The following is a 7984-nucleotide window of genomic DNA, read 5'->3' on the forward strand; positions in this document are numbered from 1 at the left end:
TGTGGTGGCAGCAGGACCTCCCTTGGGGCGGTCGGGGAACTCAGGTTTGCCGAGGCCTTACTGTGTGGCCGGTCCTCAGTGAGTGTGACCTTGGTCCCTTACCCGCCCCTCTCCAACACTTCATACCCTCTACCTCTGCCCTTCCTGGGGGGCCTTTCCCCAGCTCCCAGAGCTCCCAGTGTTTATTATGTGGGTTTTCCTTGCAAGTTCTCCAGGACAGCTGCTTCCCTGCTGGCCTGTCCTCAAACATCCCTAGCCACGGTGTCCTTCCCGGGTACCTGCTCGCCTACTGGGGCTGCTTCTTGGTGACACAAAGAGCACAGGTTCTATGTGGGTTCCACTTTCTGGCTGAACTTGAGTCACTGGCTTTATCTCTCTGAACCTCAGTTTCCTCACCTGTACAAGGAGCCAAACCGCGCCCCCCTGGAAAGGTGGTTGTGAGGATTAAGAGAGGTGAAGGATGTGAGATGCTGGGCACAGAGGAGGGGCTGGCTGGGGGCTCCTCTGCCTTCCCCCCTGGCTGGCTGTGGGCCTGGGACAAGTCACTTCACCTCCCGGGGGCCTTGATTTCCTTGGCCCTCAAATGCGCATGCCCTGCCCTCTCACAGGGCGGGTGGGAGGGAAGAGAGGGCAACGTGGTGTGTGAGCTGCCTGGGGTGTGCGCTGGAGCAGCTGGAGCCTGTCTTATCTTCCCATCTATGCAATGGGAGCTTTGGGTCGATGAAAGTGCCTCCCCACCCCGCCCACTTAGAGTCTGGGGGTCTCGGAGCCTCCCCTCTCCACGTGGTTCTGTCTCTCACCTCTGAGGCTCAGCAGAGTCCTCCCTCAGGCCTGATTTTGCAGCCTGTGCATGGGCCTGGCGCTGAGTCAGTCCTGTGTGGAGCCCCAGGGCTGCCCATGCCATAAAGGAAAGAGTGGGTACAGCCACCTTAGCTCAAGGCCCATATCCGAGCATCTGTTCCATATCTGGTGTCTTCGATGCTCTTGCGGGTGAGAGTCCCCCCATGTGGAAACTCTGGGAGAGCGAGGGCCGAGAAGTAAGCTCTGTGAGATGTGCTAGGGGATTGGGGCCGCTGCTCCTCTCTGCCTCAGGACCTTTGAACATGCTGCTCCCTCTGGCTGACACACAATTTCCCTCTTTCGCGCCCAGCTCCTACCCCTTCATATCCCTTCATATTTCAATGGAGAGGCTTTCGCTGGACAACCTTCTCCCCAACCTAAAATACGCCTCCTTTGTGGTCTTGTTCAGAGGGCTCTGGTCTTTTCCTTTAAGCAGTTTTACAACTTGGTTATATACGTGTTTATAAACGTGCTATCGCCTCTCTCCCCCGCTAGACTGTATGGGGCAAGGAGAGGGGCCTAACGTCTCCTGTTCAGCCTTGAAGACCCTGCACCGAGAGCAAGGCCCAGCACATGGTTGGCGTTCAGAAGGCCAGGGCTGATTGAGATGCATCAGCTCTGTGCCCAGAGCGGTTGTTAAGCCCTTCTCGCCTGCCTGCTGGGCATGGAGAACCAACGAAGTTAGAACAGCGAATACTCTTAGGGATCATTAGTCCAACCTTGTCATCACATACGCCCCAGGGGCAAAGTCCAGTGCAGGGAAGAGGTGGACTTGAACCCAGGTCTCCTGGCGCCCCCCACCCTGGTCCGGTCTCTCTCCAGTCTTCTCCGGGCCATGGCCGGCCATTTCCCAGGGTTCACGCATAGGGGACCCAGGCCTCCCAGTCCCAGAGCTCCTTTGGATGAAGGGTCGGGGGACAGCAGACTCAACTTCTTCATCCTGGGATTACCCAGGGTGGGGACCACACAGCAATAATAATAGTAAAGCCTGAACAGGTACTGTTCCAACATGGGCTGAGCGTTCTGTAAGTACCGCCCTATTGCAAATCTTTAGCAACCATCCAAGGGAGGTGATGTTCCAGGGCCTGGAACAGTGAAGTGACTTGCCCAGGGTCACTCTGTGACAAAGTGCCTGAGTGGACACCTGAACCCAGAGCTGTCTGACTCCAGAGCCTAGAACGCCGTGTACAGGCGCACGGCTGCACGCTCTGCTTCTTGGAGTTGTCACCACCTCTGCTTGTTAGAAGAGGGAGCTGTTAGAACAGCTGAAGGAAGCCTGATGGGAGAGACCCAAGCTTCCCCAAGATGTGTCCTGAGATTCACAGTGAATTGCCGATATGTTGTTCGGGAAGCTGTTTCTTGATCTTTGCTTGAAAACATCCTCCGCTATCAGCAAGAATCCACCGTGACCTGGATCCTGCGTGCTCTTAATTTAAATACCGTCTTACAAAGGATACAGCACCCGAGGAAGTTCTGGACCATGAACTCACTGCAGTCCTTATGTTAGGATGCTCAGTGCTTACAGGTGGAATGGCTTTGTCACTGAAGCTTGGCTAATGGTGACCCTTGGACGAGTCCTTCTTTGAGCGCTTGTACGCGACATGGAAGAGCATAGTGCAAACGGGAGGGGGAGAGTCAAAGGCAAGCAAAGCATCATGACCTCCACCTACCGAGCAAAACTCCAACGTAAACCCAGGCTGCAAGAACCAGGACCAGCCTGGTCTCCGTATTTGCATGTAGAGCCAGGCCTCAAATGCATCTTAATTTTAGTTCCTCTTCTCAAATCTGAAATAGATTGTAGGTTTTAGGCTACAGCAAAAATGAAGGAGAAACAAGGTAAGTGCCTACTGCTTCCTTGCCCTCCACCCCGTGCCCTTAGCAAGGGTGAGAACAGAAAGTCCCCCCTGCCCAGCACACCCTTTGGGGATGGAGATCCTTGGCCCAAGATGAATTCTGTAACCTTCAGAACAGGGTCCCTGGATTGTGTGCATAATGGATGGAGGTCTTTCTTGGGATTTTCGGAAAACAGACAAGCTCCAAGCACAGCTGGGCTGCAGCTTCGCTTTTTATTTTTTCCGCCTTCAGCCGTGGCAGCCTGTTCCTGATTTCTCTGGAAAGGCAGCTCCTAATTAGAATGGATCGAAGAGTCTTTGCTATGGCTTTGTTCTCCGTCTCGATTGAATCGTTGCTTTAGGACTTAATCTGGTGCAGTCACCAGCGGGCTGGGACACTTGCCTCTCCGAGCTGCTCTCAGGCGCGGGAGGGCTGGTCCCTGGGGACCCCCCCTCCCCCACCGAGAGCTCCGAGGAGCTCTCTGCATCCTCTCCCTCCAGGCCTCTCTTCCTTTCCCCTTTTCCTCCCCACCTGCTTTCTCTCCTCTTAATTTCCTTTCGTTAACAACCCAAAGCCGTCCGGGGTGCCAGTCCCTGCTGGTGGGAGTGTAAATTGGTACAATTTCTCTGGAGGGCAATTTGTCAAATGCTATTAAAAGCCTTAAAAAAAAATGCATAGGCTTTGACCTGGAAAGTCCCCTTCTAGGAATCTGTCCTGTAGAAATAATTGGACAGGGGTCCGTGAATATGTGCGGAAAGATGTTGCCCTCCGTGCTTTTCATGAGTGGCAACTTGCAAAGCTGATATCCATCCACAGGGGGTCATTAAAAAGGATCATGTGATAAACCAACTGTAAAAGAACCTTTTGAAGCTAACTGGAGAAATTTGAATCCTGACTGCGCATTCGGTGCTCTTAAGGAATTACTGTTCATTTTGTCAGGTGTAATAATAACCTTGAGATAGGTTTAGAGGCACAACTGCAAGAGGGTTAGTATTAGGTTTAAACGGTTATAACGATAATAATAACGGAAGGGGGAAGAAGATGAAGCAAGGGGGGCAAAAGCTTACAAGTTCTGAATCTGGCTGGTGGGTAAAGGAGCATCTGTTACACTGTTCTCTTTATTTTTGTGTATGTTTAAAATTTTCATGATTTAAAAAGAAATAAAATGATCACATAAAACTGTATTTTTTGGTCTGAAATGATGTCCGCAAGATATTTTTAAGCGAAAGGAGAAACATTTCAAGCAGCATATATGGCAATATCACATTTCTGGTTAAAAAAAATATGTATGTATTTTTATATGCAGAGGAAAAAGGACGGAAGTACACACACTAGAATGTTAATGGTGGCTATTTCTGGATGGAAGGAGTTGAGTAATTTCCATTTTCTTCTTTATATTTTGTAATAGTTTCTGACTTTATTTTGGCAATAACCATACATTACTTTTATGCTCATAAAAAAGCCAGTAAAGAAATTTTGGAAATCACCTGGATTTTTTAATACACCATGCTTTGTAGAAGGAGGGTTTACACATCTCAATCTACACACGATAATATGTAAGGTTGATGCTGTCATCCCCATTTGATAACAGGGAAGCTGGTGCTGGCCATCAGAGAGGGTGAGTGCCTTGCCTAGAGACACACAGCAGCAATTCTAATTCCATTCTTCTGACGTGAAACCATTGCTTTTTCCACTAAACCCCAGATGCTTCTAGAGGACCAATAAGGAGTATCCGATGTGGTTCTTGCCTGCTCGGAACCGACACTGTCTTTGCTCTCCTGGTCGCTTGCCACCATGCTCCATTCTGGAGTCACCCCCTCTGTCCCTAGGACAGTTACGTAAAGGCTTCCGCAAAAATGCACTTTCTCCCCCGTCACATCACAGGGAAAACTCAGACACTGGCTGTTCGATACTTTCTCCTAATGAGTCTCCCCAGTCCTCTTGCCTTTTTAGATGGAAACGAGCTCTTCGTTGCTGTCTTCTTCATATTGATTAGCTCTGTTTACTGGCAGAGCAAGAGTGAGCGGGTATCGTATACATAAATATCATAAAATCCACCGAGGGCTGGCAAGCCCAAGGTCTTCATCCTGGCTCTATCACTAACAATTTGCAACCCAAAGAAGTCCCTCTCTCTGTGTTTTCTCTGTCTCTAAAGTAAATAAAGGATAACGTGTTTAAAAAAAAGAAATCAGTTGGTGTTCTGAGGAAAAGGGTGGGATGGGGGAGAAGACAATTCTAAATTGGGCGGAAAATACAAAGTTTTTGTTAATGCTGGAGATGGGTGAAGCCTTGTCTCCACATCTTCCCCGTCAGCTCTCAGCCAGAATACTGGGACGTCTCTGAACTGGTCTCCTTAATCTCCAAGCACCTCCTCTCCCACTGCCTCCACCGATTTCCCCCCCAGGCTGATCTTTCTAAAGCGGAGATCCAGGTGAGTCACCTCTGTTAAAACCCTTAAAGCTTCCCATTTCTTTCCGGAAAAAGTCCAACTTCTCTGGTCTATGTACCCAAACCTCCACGCTCTTGTTTTGCCTTCTCTGCAACCTCTCACCAGCTGGGTACCCCTCACTCCTCACCCAGTGCTTAACACACAGTTCCTCTAGGGGGACCCTGCTTCATGCCTCAGGGCCTTTGCACGTGTGGTTCCCTTTGTCTGGAATGCTTTTCCCTGGTTGACACTGGGTGTTTCCCTGCGAGGTCCCTGGAAACCCTTCTTACCTGTGAGACTTGAGCTCCTTGACGGCACAGCCTCAGCCATCCTGATATGCAGCAGGGCCCCTGCACGGAGATGGACCCAGGGATGGGATTGGCGGGTGCAAAACCAAAAGCTTCTCTCAGAATCAAAAACTCCTCCAAGAGATCTGGGTTAGCATGATTCTCAGCTCCCATCCTGGGCTCCACTGAATCTGCTCTGACTGCCATCCCAGTTCGGGACAGGAAACTTTTAATTTGCAGTATACCATTTTAAAATACACATTTTAGCACCAGAATGCATGTATTTTAGCTACAGCAGGTAGCTTCCTGCTCTCTGAGTCTCCTCGCAGAAGACCATCTAACCAAGGCAACTTTCCCAGTCATGGAAAACTAAGGGCTGGTGCTCGTGGCAAAAACAGTGTCAGGGTGAACCACTGGGCCCAGGACACCCCCCTGGGGCTGCCTCACATGCCATCCACACCTGAATGGGGAACTCTTCTGGGGTGGGACCCCAACAAAGAACTCAGCCTGTAAAGTGCCTGAGGGCCCATGTTGGAACTGGGGTCTATATTTCTAAGCGACCACTCCAAAACACGACGGGCCCCGCTGTGTTCCCACACTCCCACTCACCCAGGCTTCTCTGCCCTCTTGGTGGGTGAACCCAAGTGATGTCAGCAGGCAGCAAAAGGTACCGCAGAAGGGTCGGCTTCACAGAGCCAGGGAGTGAACAGAAAGAGGCCAGGCCCCGGCCTCAGATCATTCCTCACAGAAGGAAGGAAACCGTGGAGGACAGGGAATGTCCCAAAGACAGCAGGAGAAGCGCTCAGCTCCTGTGCTCGTCCACAGCAGTGGGGGACCCTGGCGCCTATGCTTTTGGGGTTCCACTGGGGTTTATTTTTTTGCGGTACGCGGGCCTCTCACTGCTGTGGCCTCTCCCGTTGCGGAGCACAGGCTCCGGACGCGCAGGCTCAGCGGCCATGGTTCACGGGCCCAGCCGCTCCGCGGCACGTGGGATCTTCACGCACCGGGGCACGAACCCGTGTCCCCTGCATCGGCAGGCGGACTCTCAACCACTGCGCCACCAGGGAAGCCCTCCACTGGGGTTTAGAAGTGAAGTGTTGGCTCATCTTTCTCTTCTATGGCTTGTAGGTGATTCTAGGGCAGGGACTGAGTCCCATCCATCTCCAGATCCCCCAGAAGTCCATGCACGCAGCTCAGACCCAGTGCCAGCCGCCAGGTAGAGAAAGTGGAAGGCGGGCTTTCCACTTCTGAGGGGCCTATGAAATCAACCACACCGAGAGGGGCCAGACATCCTGCCCTCTCAGATCTTGCTGAAATGTCCCCTTCTCGGGGGTATCCTTTCTAACCTCCCTATTTCATACTGCTACCCCCTCCCTGGCACACCCTCTGCGCGCCCTGCTCTGTTACCATCCATCAGACCCCTGGATTTCCCTAAGTGAACCTCTTTCCCACCCCATTAGAATGTAAGCGCCCTGAGGGTAGGGATTTTTGTTTTACTCTCCAAGTCCCCATTTCCCAGAACAGGGACCGACACTTTGCCCTCAGCGTCTCACCCTCTGTGTGGGTCCCCACGTTAGCCCCCTGGGGGCCATGAACGGCGGAGGTGGGAGCACCTGCTCCCCCTGCTGGTGGCGCAGGCTTCTGCAACCCCCACCCCCCACCCCCCACCCCACCCCCCCCCGCCCCGCCTGGAGGGAGCCAGGCACAAGGCTAGGGGATGCGTGCCAAGCTCCCCCAAGGACGCCCTCAACACCCTGTCCCTGCAGTTGGCACCAGGCTCCTGCAGCTCTGCGAGCATGCAGCTGGGGAGCAAGGTGCCAGCCTCCTCTTCTCGGCCGTCTCGTCTTAGGAGGATTCTCCTGGGGTCTCCAGTGCCTGGTTCTGGGGGGGGGGCGGAGAGGGAGTGGTACCCATCCACCAACACTGTCCACCCTCACTCCCCCCTCCTCTTGACCACTCGATCTTCTTATATAAACAGCAAAGAGCAAGGAGTGGAGAGGCGAGGCACCTCCAGGATGCCCCAGGGAAGGTGTCTGGCCCCAGCCTTTTGTGATCTCTTTAGGAAGTGGGTTTCTTAGCATCTCTTTGGCCACAGCCTTGGGTCCCGGTAACCAATTCTGGGGCAACTGGAAACGTCCCCTCCGTGTCTCCTTGGTTGTTTACTGTAGATCTTCCCTTCCGGAACACGGGCCCAGAGACCCACAGCTTGACGTGACCAGTGCCTAGGAAAATGCCCGGCAAATTGCAGGCCCCTATCTTCCGAAAGAAATGACTCACTGGGAAGATGGCTGTGGCTACAGTGAGTTTGTGCTGAGAAGCAACAGGAGGGGGGATGGGAGGGGCCTGAGGTGGTCGATACGTGGCCGATGCCCTTCACGTGTTATCTCACTTCTCACAGTGACCTCCAGGGGCAACCGAGCCACCACCTCCACTTCCTCCCGGCCAAGCTCAGGCGGACGCAGGGAGGCGGCGGCTGCGGGCCGGGCTCTGGCGTCCATGATCCTGACTCTGGTTCCTCAGTTGTCAAAGTGGGACGGCGAGACTCCACGTTGTAAGGATTAAGTTAGCTGATACGTGTAACGTGCTCAGCTCATGT

The sequence above is a fragment of the Leucopleurus acutus genome (genome assembly GCF_964270905.1).
Source record: "Leucopleurus acutus genome assembly, chromosome: 11".
NCBI lineage: Eukaryota > Metazoa > Chordata > Mammalia > Artiodactyla > Delphinidae > Leucopleurus > Leucopleurus acutus.